The sequence below is a fragment of the Myotis yumanensis genome, unplaced genomic scaffold (assembly GCF_028538775.1).
Source record: "Myotis yumanensis isolate MYYU_CA2020_CCGP unplaced genomic scaffold, mMyoYum1.0.hap1 SCAF_2, whole genome shotgun sequence".
NCBI classification, from domain to species: Eukaryota; Metazoa; Chordata; class Mammalia; order Chiroptera; family Vespertilionidae; genus Myotis; species Myotis yumanensis.
Window position 1 is genome coordinate 23613518 of NW_027223753.1, and position 16207 is coordinate 23629724.

The window sequence follows — 16207 nt, forward strand, 5'->3', positions numbered from 1 at the left end:
GATCTCGGAAGGTCACTATCACAATAAAAACAACTCCATTTTGAATCGCGCTTTCAGGGAACCAGAAGCTCTCACGAGCCTTACTTTGTGAGAGCCTCACAACAAGTCTGTGGGGTCGAAATAACGAGTCTCGTGTCAAGGGGGGTGGGGTGGGGAAACTGAGGCTCAGAGCAGGCGGACGATTTGCTCAAGGTCACAAAGCGATAAGGAGCCCGAATAGAATGAAAGCTAGGAGACCGGACTCTCAGCTCTGAGACTTTCAACAGCTAAAGCAGGCCGCGGGTGGGTGGGGTCCGGCCCTCCCTCCAAGCTGGTTCCAAAATGGTGCGGGCCGTAGCGTCAGCAACACCTCCGCCCCTTCCGTCCACCTCCGCCCTTCTTCCCCAGGCCACCCAGGCGGGGGGAGGGGACGGAACAGGGCAACCCACGTGACCACCGACGACCTGGCGCGTGACGCAAAACGGCGGGCCCAACGCTTGATCTGCCTTGTGGGAAACGTAGTTCAGCGCACCGTCAAGTGGGCAAGGAAAGGCGGGTCTCCGACTACATTTCCCAGGAGGGAGCGAGGCGACGCTGCCGCTGCCGCCGTCGGAGAGCGGGGACGCGGGCGCGCTGTCGGGCGGGGGCGAGGTTTGGGCCGGTTGTGCCGTTGCGAGGCTGCAGCTGCGATCGCGTCGGTGGGCCCAGGTGAGTCCCCGGGTGGGATGTAAGGCCGTTTGACCGGTTCCAGTCATTTCATCTTTTATCTTTTCCTCGCGGTGGCCGGGTCAAGGTCCCCGGGCTCGTCTGGCGCGGAGCGGCTCCCCGGCCCTTACCCCCTGGCCTCCGAGCGGGCCCTCGTTCTCCGGCTCCTCCCCCTCCCCGCCCTACTGGGCTCCCCTGCGCTCCGGCCTAGTTCCTCAGGACGCTCAGGGCTGCCTTTTCTCCGGAGCAGCTTCTGCCTTCCTTTCTCCTCCTTGCGAGCTGTCTGGGAGCGCCCCCCACTCCCCTCAGTCGCATGAACCAGATTATTTGGATTTCTTTTCCCGGAACTCTGGAGTGTCCTTCTCTCCCCCTCCTCCCCCGATAGTCTCCATTGGCCTGGTTCTGTCTTCCCCCTAGGGCGCATGTGGCTGGCACTCAGTAAACGTTAGTACCTCTTCCGTCCTCTTTGCCGCGTGGCCAGGGGAGGCATGGTCCAAATTTATCTGCCTCAGGAACATTTGTACGCCCACGTTTATTTCCATCCCTTGAGCTGGAGGTGAGGCCGACTTGACTTGCGTTCCAGTGATAATCTGCGTGTGTTCTGCTTACATGAGGCAATTTTTTGCCTGCCTTCGCATCTAACCAACTTTCTGTCAGCTGTTCTTTTTGCCTTTGTGAGTCTGAGGGGAGGAGCATGGCGGCAGAAGCCGGCGAGTAGCGCTGGCGGCCCGAAGTTGGAAGCCATCAGGGGTAGTACAGTGTTTACGGGGAGGCTGTTAATTGGATAGAAAGAAAGGCCTCGGGGAGTGTGGGAAGCCTGGCGGGGGAGAGCCCTGAGGCTTCTGGTGGCAGCATTAACAGAAATACCCTGGATTCAGCGCGCCTGCATTCGAAATTGGGCCCTGCTAGCTTTTGGTTTTAGGTCAGAGGGCTTCACTTCCAAGTGCCCCAGTTTCCTTATCTGCAAAATAGCGGTGAGTAACGGTGGCCACTTTATAGGATTATTGTGAAGGTTAAATAGGTTAAATTGAAAACCGCTTAGCTCATTACCTAATATGTATTAAACACTATTATTATTGTCACCATCATTTATAGGATCTCTAGATTGTGGGTCCAGAGTGGAAAGGCATGTATCACACCATCATTTTCCTTCCCTTTCAGGTGGTCCTCCCTTTTTTTGTTTGTGAAAATACTGTCTGTAGTAAAAATAGTGTCTGTAGTAGTCTGTCCTGTTATCTAGATTCTAGACAGCCTTATAAAGAAAGATCCAAAAACGGCTGCTGCCATGAACAACTTGTGGAGCGAATTGGGCTTAGTTTGTTCTTCACTGGGAAATGTGTTTCATGACCTGGTGTACACACTGTAGCGATATCAGAAACATTTTTCGGCAGCTATTTAGGCTTGCTTGGATTTTGTAGAAGAGGTGAGTTGGAGTTCCTATAAGAAACTAACAAAAAACCTTTATGCCCAATACAATTCCATCTTTTTTTTTTTTTTTTTTTAAACCTTTCACAAGAGTGAAAGCACTTCAGTTTTGGAGACTACAGTCCAGTTTGTAAAAATATATTTCTATTGATTTCTGGGAGGGACGGAGGGAGAGATAGAAACATCAATGATGAGAGAGAATCATTGATTGGCTGTCTCCCGCACATCCCCTACTGGGGATCAAGCCTGCAACCCAGACATGTGCCCTTGACCGGAATCAAACCTGGGACCCTTCAGTCCGCAGGCTGACGCTCTATCCACTGAGCCAAACCAGCTAGGGCTACAGCCCAATTTTTTTTTTTTTTTTTTGAAGGGCATGATAGTTTATTTTAAAAACCGGTACCACACTGATAGCCTTTTTTTTTTTTTTTTTTTTTAAATATATTTTATTGATTTTTTACAGAGAGGAAAGGACAGGGATAGTTAGAAACATCGATCAGCCGCCTCCTGCACGCCCCCTACTGGGGATGTGCCCGCAACTAAGGTACATGCCCTTGACGGGAATCGAACCTGGGACCCTTCAGTCCACAGGCCGACGCTCTATCCACTGAGCCAAACCGGTTAGGGCAGCCCAATTTTTAAAACTTCATTTTAGCGCAGCCATTTTGCTCAGTGTTTGACCATCAACCCATGAACCAAGAGGCCTCTGGTTTGATTCCTGGTCAGAACATATGCCCAGGTGGCAGCTGGATCCCCAGTAGGGGGCGTGCAGGAGGCAGCCAATCGATGTTCCTCTCATTGATGTTTCTATCTCTATTCCTCTCTCAAATAAATTAATAAAAATATAAAACATTGTATTCACAGATTTTTTTTTTAAATATACTTTATTGATTTTTTTACAGAGAGGAAGGGAGAGGGATAGAGAGTTAGAAACATCGATGAGAGAGAAACATCAACCAGCTGCCTCCTGCACAACCCCTACTGGGGATGTGCCCGCAACCAAGGTACATGCCCTTGACTGGAATCGAACCTGGGACCCTTTAGTCCACAGGCAGACGCTCTATCCACTGAGCCAAACCGGTTAGGGCCACAGATTTCTTTTAAAAAATGCATTTTAGAGAGGAAGGGAGAGAGAGAAACATCAGTCAGTTGCCTCCCACACGCACCCCATATGGGGGATGGGACCCGAAATCTGGGTATGTGTTCTGACCCAGAACAAACCCACCACTATTTTGGTGTACAAGAGGATACTCCAACCAACTGAGCCACTGGGCCAGGACAGATTTATTCTTATTTAGCATTCCCTATAGCTTGAAGTAGAGCACATTTTAGCCAAATAATAATGAGATTATTTAGGAATGTTTATCACTGATTTCATAAGGCACATTAAAAACGTTTTCCTTAGATTGTAACTGTCAAGAAAAGTCAGAAATCAGAGTTGACTGGATGGAGTTTGTGGCTTAAGGTTCTTTAACAGGTAAAAGGTAGCATGATGATGTGAAAGAACTGTGACACAGAGTCAGGGCCTTGGGTAAATTCCTTTTTTTGTTTTAATTTTATTTTAAAAAGTTTTATTAAGCTTACTGAATTTTTAGAGAGAGTGGAAGGGAAAGAAACATCGATTTGTTCCACTCTTTTTCCCGTCCTCCCCATCCGCGCCCCGGCCCCCCCTCCCCCCCCACTTATTTATGCATTCATTGGTTGCTTCTTGTATGTGCCCTGACCAGGGATCCAAACCTTGATGTTGGGCATGATGCTCTAACCATCTGAGCTACCCAGCCAGGCCCCCCCCCCCCCCACTTTTTAAAATATATATATATACATACACATATATATTTTTTATTGATTTCAGAGAGGAAGGGAGAGGGAGAGAGAGAGAGAAACATCAATGATAAGAGAGAATCACTGACTGGTTGCCTCCTGCACGTCCCCACTGGGGATGGAGCCTGCAACCCAGGCATGTGCCCTTGACTGGAATCAAACCCTTCAGTCTGCAGGCTGACACTCTATCCACTGAGCCAAACTGGCTAGGGCCCCCCTTCCTTTTTGGGGGGCTGTTTTTCTCCTGTAAAACAAGGGTTGTGTGAAATATCCCTAGGAGTGCTTCCAGTTCTTAATTCTCTATGACTATAATCCTAGTCATATTTGTTCAAAACTTTGTTCTGGTTCAGTGTGTTTGCATCTAGATTGGGTTGCATCATGGTCTCTTAGTCACAGGACTCTCTAGATCTTGGATTAAAGCCAGTTGTATACCCCTCAAAGCTCTACACCCTATCCATGATCTGAAGATAATGAACTTTCTCTTTATTCTAGCACTTCAAGTCACAATTCTCTTTTACAAATAACTATTTCAGTGAGATTAGAAATAGATTCATAAAAGTTATAAGTGTAGACTAGAAGTTGTGTTAGCCAGGTTCTCAGCAGAATATTACTGAGCAGAGATAAACTCCTCTGTTGCATTGTAAGTACCTGGGAGGGTTTCTGATTCATTGTGCTTTCAACAGTGCCCAGTGAAGGAAATTAACAGTTATTATTATTTTAGTGCTTGCTATGTTACTAGGAACTGTAGTCAAATTTCGATGTTCTCATTTAATTATTGCAGCAGCTTGTGAGGTAGTGTTACTCCTTTTTTATAGATTGAGAAACAGGCTTAAAAGAGTAAAATAATGTGTTTTATTTTTGTTTTTAATATGTCTTTAAAAACTGATTTTAAAGAGAGGAGGGGAGAGGGAGAGAAACATCCATTGGTTGCCTCCTGCATGCTCCCTACTGGGGAATGAGCCCACAACTTGGGCATATGCCTGACCAGGAATCAAACTGGTTATCTTTGGGTTCAGGGACAATACTCAACCACTGAGCCACACTGGCCAGGGCAAGAGTAAAAATGTTTTAAATTCGTTTTTCTGTGACACCAGATCCTGTAATCTTTTTTGCCTCAACCTACTGCTTTACAAAGACATTTTTCATAGAGTGCGCTCAATGAATGTTAGCTTAGTGAAGTATTTGTAAAATGTTTAAAAATCTTCTATGTGCATTGTTTCAGGCTTTTATGTTAGTATTTTTAGAAGAGAGAATAGCCAGTCCTTACAGGCCAACTGAATATCTTACTAAGAGGACATCTCAAGGCAACCAGTGGTTGGTAACTGTTCCAAAATAAACTGTGTTCCAAAATAAAACATTAAAACCAGCGAGGGGAACTAGAAATTGGGGATAGGGAGGGAAGAAAGATCTCTTTATTATATACTCTCGTACAGTTTGAAATATTTACTGTGTATATTTTTTTCCTTTTTTAAAACTACATATGCAGCAACATAGATGAGTCTTGACATTATGCTAGGTGACATAAGCTAGACATAACAGGACAAATATTGTATGATATGACTAATGAGGTACTAGAGTAACATTCATAGGGACACAGTAGAATGGTGGTTGTGGGCGATTACTATTTAATGGGTACCTAATTTCAGTTTGGGAATATTAACGTATTCTGTAGATGAATGATGGTGATGGTTGTGTAAGTGTGAATATACGTAATGCCACAACTAAACTATGCACTTAAAAATGGCTAAAATGGCCCTGGCCGGTGTGGCTCAGTTGGTTGAAGCATTGTCCCAGGCATCAAAAGGTTTCCTGGTCAGGGCATAAACCTATGTTTCAGGTTCAGTTCTCAGTTGGGGCACATATGGGAGGCATCCAATTGACGTTTCTCTCTCTCTCTCTCTCTCTCTCTCTCTCTCTCTCTCTCTCTCTCTCTTCCCCTCTAAGCATGTCCTTGAGTGGGGGCTAAAAAATGTTTAAACTGGTAAATTTTGTGTTAGATATATTTTATGATAGTAAAAAGAAACTGTAATTCATTTATTTGTCTTTCAACAAACATGTATCTAGACACTGGGAATCAAAAAGGAGTTTGATCTGGTAATTACTACCAATATTAGCATAGTAATATTGCCGTACCAGTAGTTTTCTAGAAAGTAGAGGCTTAAGTTGTAGGGAAATGGTGGTAGCTTATAAAAGTTTTGTAATGTGATTAAAAAGATGATAAATTCTGGGAAGATAGCTGTTATGGTTTCAGATAAGATAATCTTATCCTTTGGTGGATGACTAGAAGGACTCAAATGAGATGTTATTTGGTCCTGAGTGTCTCTGCATTGTGTGAGAGCATGATTTTAAAAATCATCAGTCTAAGTAGAAACTGTCATGCACAGATGGCATGTTGATCCTTCTCATGTAAACTGAGAACCTGTGGTACAGAATAATGGTATCATTTAGGGAGGCAGACTCATTCAGCCTGCAGTCAAGTATAGGCTTGTGTTTATTACCAGAGTGTATTGCTTAAGAGGTTTTGAAGATGTAATAAGCATCATATATTCTGATTCTGCCATAAAACCAAGTTCTGAATTGTCAAGAGAAAAAAGGGTAATTGTTTAAATGACCATACAACCGACTACCCCTACCAGCTGGTTGAAGTCTTTGTCTTTTTTTTTTTTCTTAAATTGATTTCAGAGTGGAAGGGAAAGGGGGAGAGAGAAACATCAATGATGAGAGAGAATCACTGCTTTCTCCTGCAAGTTCCTCACTGGGGATTGAGCCCGCAACCCAGGCATGTGCCCTTGACCGGAATTGAACCCAGGACCCTTCAGTCCGCAGGCTGACATGCTCTATCCACTGAGCCAAACCAGCTATGGCTTGCTTTGTAATTTTCAATAGAATGGATTTACAGACATCAAATCTGCAGCTTAAGCTAATTTCCATAGCCATTCAATATTCAATAATAGTGTTTAAGGGCCGTTCCTTTTGTTCAGAAAAATTTGAGATTCAGCCCAGAGCTAAAAAATAGAATCACAATAAAATTTTACTGCTGTTAACACGTTATGTGCCATGTTAATCACCAGTGACTGACACTATACTTTTTGTTTGGACCTCGCCACTCTCCAGCCGCCAGCATATCGGTGAAATTGGATATCGAGGGCTAAGCGGAAAGGAAGATAAAACAGGCTTGGCGCTTAACGTGTTAAGCCAATCGAACTGCTCTTTGGTAGAGCAGTTTAGGATTTACCTATTATTGACGGATGATGGTAAAGTCTACAAAATTGAATTGAGAGTGAATGAGTCACTCTTGACAATACTGGCTCAATATGGGATAGCTTAAAAATTTTTTTGCAGAGTACCTGCTGACAAATAGTACAGAATAATAACCATATGCTTTAAATACTGTGCATTTTAACAAGCTTTGTAAATTTGTCTAAACCCTCCACACATTTTTACCACCATCATTTCTGACAAGTTTTAGCAGATCAAGTTGTATTGAATTAGTGTTTTCTCAACTTAAAAAATAAATAAATAAATAAATAAATATATATATACACACACACACACACAGATATAGATATAGATATAGATTTCGGAGAGGAAGGCAGAGGGAGAGAGAGAGATAGAAACATCAATGGTGAGAATCTGCCTCCTGCACACCCCTTACTGGGGATCGAACCCACAACCCGGGCATATGCCCTTGACCGGAATTGAACCTGGGACCTTTCAGTCCACAGGCTGATGCTCTATCCACTGATCAAAACTGGCTAGGGCTCTCAACTTCTTTGAAAAAATTCTTGCCTGTTGTTCTATACAAACTCTTCATAGAGGCTAACTCTTCTGTCACCTCAAACTCAATATTAACGTTTCCAATAAACAACTGAGCAGTATCAAAAATTGCTTTCGGCCCTAACCGGTTTGGCTCAGTGGATAGAGCGTCGGCCTGCCGACTGAAGGTTCCCAGGTTCGATTCCGGTCAAGGGCATGTACCTTGGTTGCGGGCACATCCCCAGTAGGGAGTGTGCAGGAAGCTGCTGATCGATGTTTCTCTCTCATTGATGTTTCTAACTCTCTATCCCTCTCCCTTCCTCTCTGTAAAAAATCAATAAAATATATTTTAAAAAAAGATACAAGTTGTTTAAAAAAAAATTGCTTTCAGATCATCAAGAGCCAGAGAACATCACTCAAAATCATTTGCCTTTTTTTCTTTTTAAACAAATGCCTAATTTTGGAACAGTTTCAGATAGTCAGAAAATAGTACATGTATACCACACATGCATTTCCCCTGTTAACAGCAGATAGAGGCCGAGAAGTATACCTATGACTGTCCATATGATATAGGCAGGACAAGTTGGGGTGGTGGTGCATAAACACTGTGGTGGCAGGGATGACTCAGGGCTTCAGGTGTCTTCTTTTACAGAGTAACTAAGGGCCAGAGCCTCATTTGTATCTCCACCCATTGGGACAATGGAAAATTGAAGACTTGTTGGGATGATAAAGTTCTTGCCAATGTCCAAGAAGAGGTTAATAAGAAAGAAACATGATGGGATACTAAAATGGAAGATTTGTGTATGTTTGGTTAGGATTTTAAGGGTGGATGAATTGGAATAGTTCCTTAATTCAGTGAGTTGTAGAGTAAGCAGTTCTCAGTCCTATAACTGTCATGAGGATTTCCCTCAAACTGATGTGAGTCCCTGTGCCTCTGCAGTTAGAAATAGGGAAAGAGGTTTTGGATGCTGTAACCTAGGATGAATTCTAAGAATAAGCTGCAAGAATATATGCAAAAGAAAAAAAAGAATATGCTAAAATATTTTGTATGAGTTTTTGAAAGTGCTTTATTTTTACTGTTTATCAATTAAGTAAAATATATACCGACATTATCATTAAGTTGGTAACAGGCTGACTGAGTGATAATTTCATCTGTATAGAACAGTTTTATCCTGTTAGTTTTAAGGGTAGGTTTTTGTTGCCTCTTTGTAGTGTAAATTACCTGGTTACATTTGGTATAGGTCAAGAGTTTATTGCTTGGGTTATCAGCAGCCGTATCACTGTTAGGAAAATTGACATATTAACAGATAGAATGAGATGAGTGTAAGGAGAGACATGTCTAGGATAACACAGAGAAGCAGTACCTAACCCAGCCTAGGTAAGCCAGGGACAGCTGTCTGGGGGAGGAGACCCTCATAGGAATGGGTTTGGAAGAGGCTTTCTAAGCTGAGGGTTCCACATGTACTAAGAGACCATTCTTTAAGAAAATACATTAATTTCTTTCCTGGCTAAATAGGCAAGGGTTCAGCCGTATGTAAGCTACAGGTTTCAGAAAAAGCTAAGTTGGGTATCCTTGATTGAGTGAATATTAAGTGAAAAAAATTAATGTCAAGCCTGCATCTTTAGATGATTTGAATTGCGGTGCCTTCCTACTTTATAGTAATGTGAATGAGTGATAAAGCTTTAATAAGCTAGGAGTGAAGACATTAACTACATATATGAGCTTGTTGATCTTGGATTTCTTGTTGTAGATAACTGCCTACATAGCTTTGATGTATGTCCATTTAGTTTAGGTCTGGGAATATTTAAACAACTGGATCAGAAGGGGTTTTTTTGTGTTTGAGGGATGAGGATAGGAAGTTATTTTAATTTGAAATGTATTTATTAAATTTAGCATACCTCAGTTAAGTATTTTTGTTTCAAATAATCTAATTATTCTGAAGTAATTTTCCAGGTTAAATTAATGGTGTTTGTGAATTAGTCTTGCATAATGCAAACTAACACCTGAAATGTTGCCAGTGAAAGTATCAGGTTATAAGAGGAAGGTTTTGGCTTTCTGTACTGTATCCTTAGTGGAAGATGTTGAATGGGTTAAAACTTGTATGAGAGACAGGCAGACAGAGACTCTCAGGCCAGTCAGTGTACTTAGAAGCCTGTGTTCACTTGGAGTGAAATTCAGGGCTACAATAGAATTTTTGCTTATAGATTTTAAGTGTTTGCATTTCAAGATGGAATCTGCAAGGATTGTGTAGCTATTTTATCACTGCTTATTTCCTCTCATTCCAGAATTGTATCCTGACTTTGTACATTGGAGAAGCCAGCGGCATTGCCCGTGTTTGAGGTAGTGTCTGTTTGGGATCCATTGCAAGTCGAATTATTGTTCATATAAGGTAAATGCATGGTGGTGAAAGGAACTAATAATAACTTCACTGACTTCTAAAGCCAGTCTTATATTAAGAGTTGTATATTCATAAAATTCTTTAATGGGACTTTCTGGGTTCTTATTAAGCAGTGTTTGTTTGTCAGTTTAACCAACTGAAATAAGATGGTAAAGTAGCCAGCTCTCCTCTTTGATTCCTTTCTAAGTTGTAGAGTCAGCCTGTGCCCTGACAGGGAATTGAATCTTGACCTTTCGGCGCATGGGAGGATGCTCAACCAACAGCTATGCCACCCAGTGCCTAGCAGTTACATATATATATATATTATTGATTTCAGAGAGGACGGGAGAGGGAGAGAGAGACAGAAATATCAGTGATGAGAGAGAGAGAATCATCCATCGGCTGCCTCCTGCACGCCCTACACTGGGGATCTAGCCTGCAACCTGGGCATGTGTCCTGACTGGACAGTAGTTACTTTATTATTTTTAAAATTCTTTATTGTTGAAAGTAATACATATGTCTCCTTTTTTCCCCTATTGACCTCTCCTAGCCTGTGTCGTTACTTTTTAATTTTAACTAAGTTTTCAGTTCTTTACACATTTATTCATTTGGAAATACTGAAGAAAGGTCATCTATAAACTTGACGTATGTAATTATGGTTAATGTTTTGGTGCATCGTCTCTTTTCATGCATATGGTACTTGGATATGTGTATGTTTAATTAAGATTGGGATTGCACTGTCCGGGAATTGAACCTGCAACCTTTTTGGTGTATAGGGTGATGCTCCAGCCACACAAGCAACCTGGCCAGTTTCATGTTTTCATGTTTAAATGACTGATGGCATTTCATCATTGATGTGCCTTATAATTTTAACTAGTTCTTTTTAGTAGACATTTAAGCTTTCTCTCATTTTTCCCTGTCTTAGATAACTATGTGATGGATATGAATAAATTCATGTATACAGGGAAGGCAAAAGTAGGTTTATAGTTTTGAGCAGGCATATCAAACTCAAAAGCAAACACGAGCCAAATAAGATTTAAGTTTATGTGGGCTGCAAAAAAACAAAAGCTTCAATTTTCATAGAAACGTAGGTTTATTTCAATAGAGACATGCTGAATACAAAGAGCTGAAAGAAGTAATCGTTAACAAAATAATAGGCCCTGACCGGTTTGGCTCAGTGGATAGAGCGTCGGCCTCTGGACTGAAGGGTCCCAGGTTCGATTCCGGTCAAGGGCATGTACCTTAGTTGCAGGCACATCGTCAGTGGGGGGTGTGCAGGAGGCAGCTGCTCAATGCTTCTCTCTCATCGATGTTTCTGACTCTCTATCCCTCTCCCTTCCTCTCTGTAAAAAATCAATAAAAAATATATTTAAAAAAAATGATAGAACATTTTAATAAAAATTAATATTTTTTCTTGAACATTAACTTACCACTGAATAACTGCACAAATTAATAAGCGTAATGCAAGTAAACTTATTTTTTTTGATCTCTGAAAGCGAAATATTTCCTGTTGCCTCCACCAAACAAGTCAGTCCAAGACTGATGACATGGCAATTGACTGCTAAAATACTCGCTGCTAGTATTAGTGGAGAGAAATGGCGCGCCTGTGTGTAAGGCACGTAAGGGAAATGAATGCAACATGATTATAGTAATCAGTCATTGGCAAATGTTGTAGTTTGTTATTAATAACTAGAGGTCCGGTGCACGAATTTGTGCACGGGTGGGGTCCCATAGTGGGTGTGGGGGGTGGCGGGATGCAATTGGCCCTCCAGGCAGGTGGTGGGACGCCCTTGCCGGCCCAGGATCCGGATCCATCCTGCTGACATTCGTGCTGGTTGTCAACAGCCAATTGGTGGTCACTTTTATTTATTCATTTATTTATTTTTATTATTATTTTTAAAAAAATATTTTTATTGATTTCAGAGAGGAAGGAAGAGGGAGAGAGAGATAGAAACATCAATGATGAGAGAGAATCATTGATTGGTTGCCTCCTGCACACCCCCAACTAGGGATAGAGCCCACAACCCAGGCATGTGCCCTTGACTGGAATTGAACCTGGGGCCCTTTGGTCCGCAGCCAAATGCTCTATCCACTGAGCCAAACCAGCTAGGGCTGGTGGCCACTTTTTTTTTTTTTTAAATATATTTTATTGATTTTTTACAGAGAGGAAGGGAGAGGGATAGAGAGTTAGAAACATCGATCAGCTGCCTCCTCCATACCCCCTAACTGGGGATGTGCCCGCAACCAAGGTACATGCCCTTGACTGGAATCGAACCTGGGACCCTTCAGTCCGCAGGCTGATGTTCTATCCACTGAGCCAAACCGGTTAGGCCTAAAAATGCTTTTATTCTATCTGTATATTGATCATTGGTTTGGTTTGGGTATAGAATTCTAGTTTGGAAATAATTTTCCTTCATAATTTTGTAGATACTGCTCTATTGTCTTTTGGCTTTCATTGTTGGTGAGATATCATTTACCTTTGCATATAACCTGTATGTAACTTCTGGAACTTTAAAAGTTTCCCCCCCAATGTTCTGAACTTTCATAGTGATCTGGGAGTGGCTCTTTTCATTTAATGAGCCGATCACTCAGTGGACTGAAATTTTGTTCCTCAGTTCTGGGAAATTTTTAAAAATTATGTTGTTGATTTTTCTTGCCTTTATTTTCTCTACTCTCTCTTGAATTATTGTTTGGATGTTGGATCTTTTGAAATGATCTGGCACATCACCTCCCCCCCCACCCCCCGCTACTATTCCTTCTCCGTATTTTTGCTCTTTCTGGGAGATGTCCTTGGCTATGTTTTCTAACCTTTGAGATGCACACACACACACACACACACACACACACACTTCTTTATCCATTTCATAGTCAGCAAGAATTTTGTTGAATCAGTCCTGATTCTTCATGCAATCCTAAACAGCCTTGGTCACTGCAAGATAGAGTTATGCCCTTCATACATTTGTAGAAACTTGTTCTTCTACATTTGCTAGGACAAATTGGTAATAATTGGTTCTTTAAATTTTCCCATGTGAGTCAGTGATTCAAATTGCAATAAATTAAAAAGCACTTCCTCCCCATTTTTAATTTGCTAACATCATGGATGATGAGTTATTTATTGTAAGAACACTTAAGATGAAATCTACCCTCTTAACAGATTTTAAGTGTGCAGTACATTGTTCACCATAGATACAACGTTGTACAACGGATTTGTAAAGCTTAACTGCAACTTGGTGCACATTGAGTAGTAACTGCCCATTTCCCCCTCCCCCAGACTGGCAACAAACCTTCTACTCTTTGAATCTGTGAGTGTGTCTAGTATTTTAGATACATCATATAAGTGTAATTGAACAGTATTTGTCTTGCTGTGACTGGTTTATTTCACTTAGCATAATGCCCTCATGGTTCATCCATATTGTCACATATTGCAAAATTCTTTTTTAAGGCTGAATAGTATTCCATTTTATATGTATACTAGAGGCCTAGTGCATGAAATTTCATGCACGGGTAGGGTCCCTAGGCCTGGCTGGGGATCAGGGCCTTCATTCATTTTGTGCCGCCCCCTGGTGGTCAGCGTACGTCATAACAAGCGATTGAACTGCCAGTCTTTCGGTCGAGCTCCCAAGGGGACACTTTGCATATTAGCCTTTTATAGATATAGATTATAATTTTCTTTATCCATTCATCTGTCGTTCTTTGCACATTTTGGCTATTGTTTGTGTGCTGCAATGAATATGGGAGTGCTAATATCTCTTCTAGGTTTTTATTTATCTTTTGGATACATACCCAGAACTGGAATTGCTGGATATATGTTCTTATAGTTTTATTTATTTATTTTTATTTACTGTTTAAAAATATATTTTATTGATTTCAGAGAGGAAGGGAGAGGGAGAGACAGAAACATCAATGATGAGAGAGAATCATTGATCGGCTGTCTCCTGCATGATCCCTACTAGGGATTGAGCCCAAAACTTGGGCATGTGCCCTGGCCGTGAATGGAACCGGTGAACTCCTGGTTCATAGGTCAATGCTTAATCACGAGCCACAGCACCAGGGCCAAAAACTTTATTTTTTAAAAAGGAGTAATGGTGTCCACATCTCACAGTTTTGAAGACCAAGATAGACAGATAACTGGGAAATCCCTGCTTGCTGGAAGGGAACCCAAAATCCCAATACACAGCAAGCAACGAAGCTAGGGCTAGAATTCAGATTTCATTCCGTGTTTTCCATAATATGTTACTTCAAGATGTGAGCATAAAAGTGGGTATAAGTGAAGGAATATGCTGAAGCAAATACTCAACCTAAAATGCCCTGTTCCAAATGGACAGAACCCTTATTGAGTCGCTTTATAATACTGGACCAGGTTCTGTTAAGTAGTAGTGGCTTTGCCACCAAAAAAGAACTGGGTACAAATCTTGGCTCTTCCATTCATTAACTGAATAAGATATTCTCCCAATCTTACAAAAAAGGGACCTATACCTCACAAAACCAGCATGGGAATTAAATTAATATTTGTATGTAAACTGCCTGGCATGCAGCAGGTGAGCTCCATAAGCTATGTTTAGCTATGACAACAGAGAGATTGAGCTTCTCTGAGAGCAGATTTTACCACTGATTCCATTTTCCTAATATTAGTAATAAGTAATCAGATCTTCCTACACAGAATAAAGTGTTTTATACCTTTACTGGCTAAGTTGTTGTGTGCTACACTGAAGAGGTGTATAGAAGCAAGAGAAGGGCATATTCTGAGGTCATGACCTTTGGAGAACAAATCCCTTTGCTGCTGGATGTTAGCAGGGAAAATCAACAGCAACCTGAGGGGCCATTCATTTGGAATTCTTCATCACAATATCCCCAGTGCAGGTAACTTGTATCTTCTGAGAATTTGCTCAATGGAGGTCTACTATGCTCAGGATCATCTATGCAATTAAACTCTCATCATTGGAGAAACAGAATGAACCACATAGCATTGTCAGCAGTTTAAATCTCAGTTCACTCCAGACGCTTCTCTCCTATATCTCTAGGGGAGGGTCTAAATTATTTCCTAGGGTAACTTATATGCATATATTTCTTAAAAGGAACAGAACTGAATTAACCATATTATACATCCCTACATTTACTTATTTAAAGCAAGTTCTACTAAATTCCATATAATTCATTGATTTGTTGTTCCACTTATTTATGCATTCATTTGTTGATTCTTGTATGTGCCCTGACTGGGGATCGAACCTGCTACCTTGGCATATTGGGATGACGCTCCAACAAACTAAACTCCCTGGCCAGGGCTAATTCAGTATTTAAAGTTTGAGGATTTTAGTACTAAGCCGCATAAGTTGTTTTTTTATGCTAGAGATATGCACAGTTGTTCTTGATTCTGTTTTTTCTCCCTCTTACACAGGAGAGGATAATCTCCTGAGAAAAGCATAAAACAGTAAACATGTTTAATATTTCACCTGAGCTTTGTCTCCCCCCCCCCCCCCCCCAACTACCCAGAGGCATACAGAGCACAAGTCGGCCCACTGCTTTGTCTGTAATCCTTTATGAATAGTGAATTTCTTTCTTGGTTAATTTGTGCATCTAATTTTTCTTTATCTTAATCATTTGTGTCTTTTTCACCACAAGATTTCTAAGGGAACTAGGATAGCCAAAACTGTCCTGAAAAAGGACGAAGTTGGAGAACCCACACTTTATGATCCAAATGTACTATAAACCTATAGTAATCAAGATTGCATGACAGATCAATGGAATAAAATGAGAGTGCAGAAATAAATCCTCACATTTATAGTCAGCTGATTTTTGACAAAGATGTCAAGACATTTCAGTAGGGAAAGAGTTGTCTTTTCAACAGATGGTATTGGGACATACGGATATCCACATCTAAAACAATGAAGTTGACCCCGTACCTCACATTATAACACAAAATTTAAATCAAAATGGATCATGGACCTAAATGTAAGAGCTAAAAGTTTAAAGCACTTAGTTTTCAACTTATGAGTAAATCTTTGTGACTTTGTATAAACCCTTCTTAGACATGACATCAAAAACAAACAAGAAAAAATAAGATAAACTAGACTTCATAAAATAAAATTAAAAAGCCCTTTTGTTTCAAAGTTCAGCATCAAGAAAATGAAGACAGCCCTGGTTGT

The 16207-nt window shown here is 41.2% G+C and overlaps 1 protein-coding gene across 2 annotated transcripts in view; it reads left to right on the forward strand.

The window, feature by feature from the left end:
* The first annotated feature begins 595 nt into the window (after nt 1-595).
* The window catches only part of THRAP3 (thyroid hormone receptor associated protein 3), a 48002-nt gene continuing 32390 nt past the window's right edge, over nt 596-16207 (forward strand). Inside the window, exons 1-2 of one of the 2 annotated variants that reach the window (XM_070404733.1) lie at nt 596-687; nt 9973-10076. The gene's annotated coding sequence lies outside the window, so the exon portion shown is untranslated. The remainder of the gene's footprint in view (nt 688-9972; nt 10077-16207) is intronic. The other variant, XM_070404734.1, reaches the window with a different exon arrangement.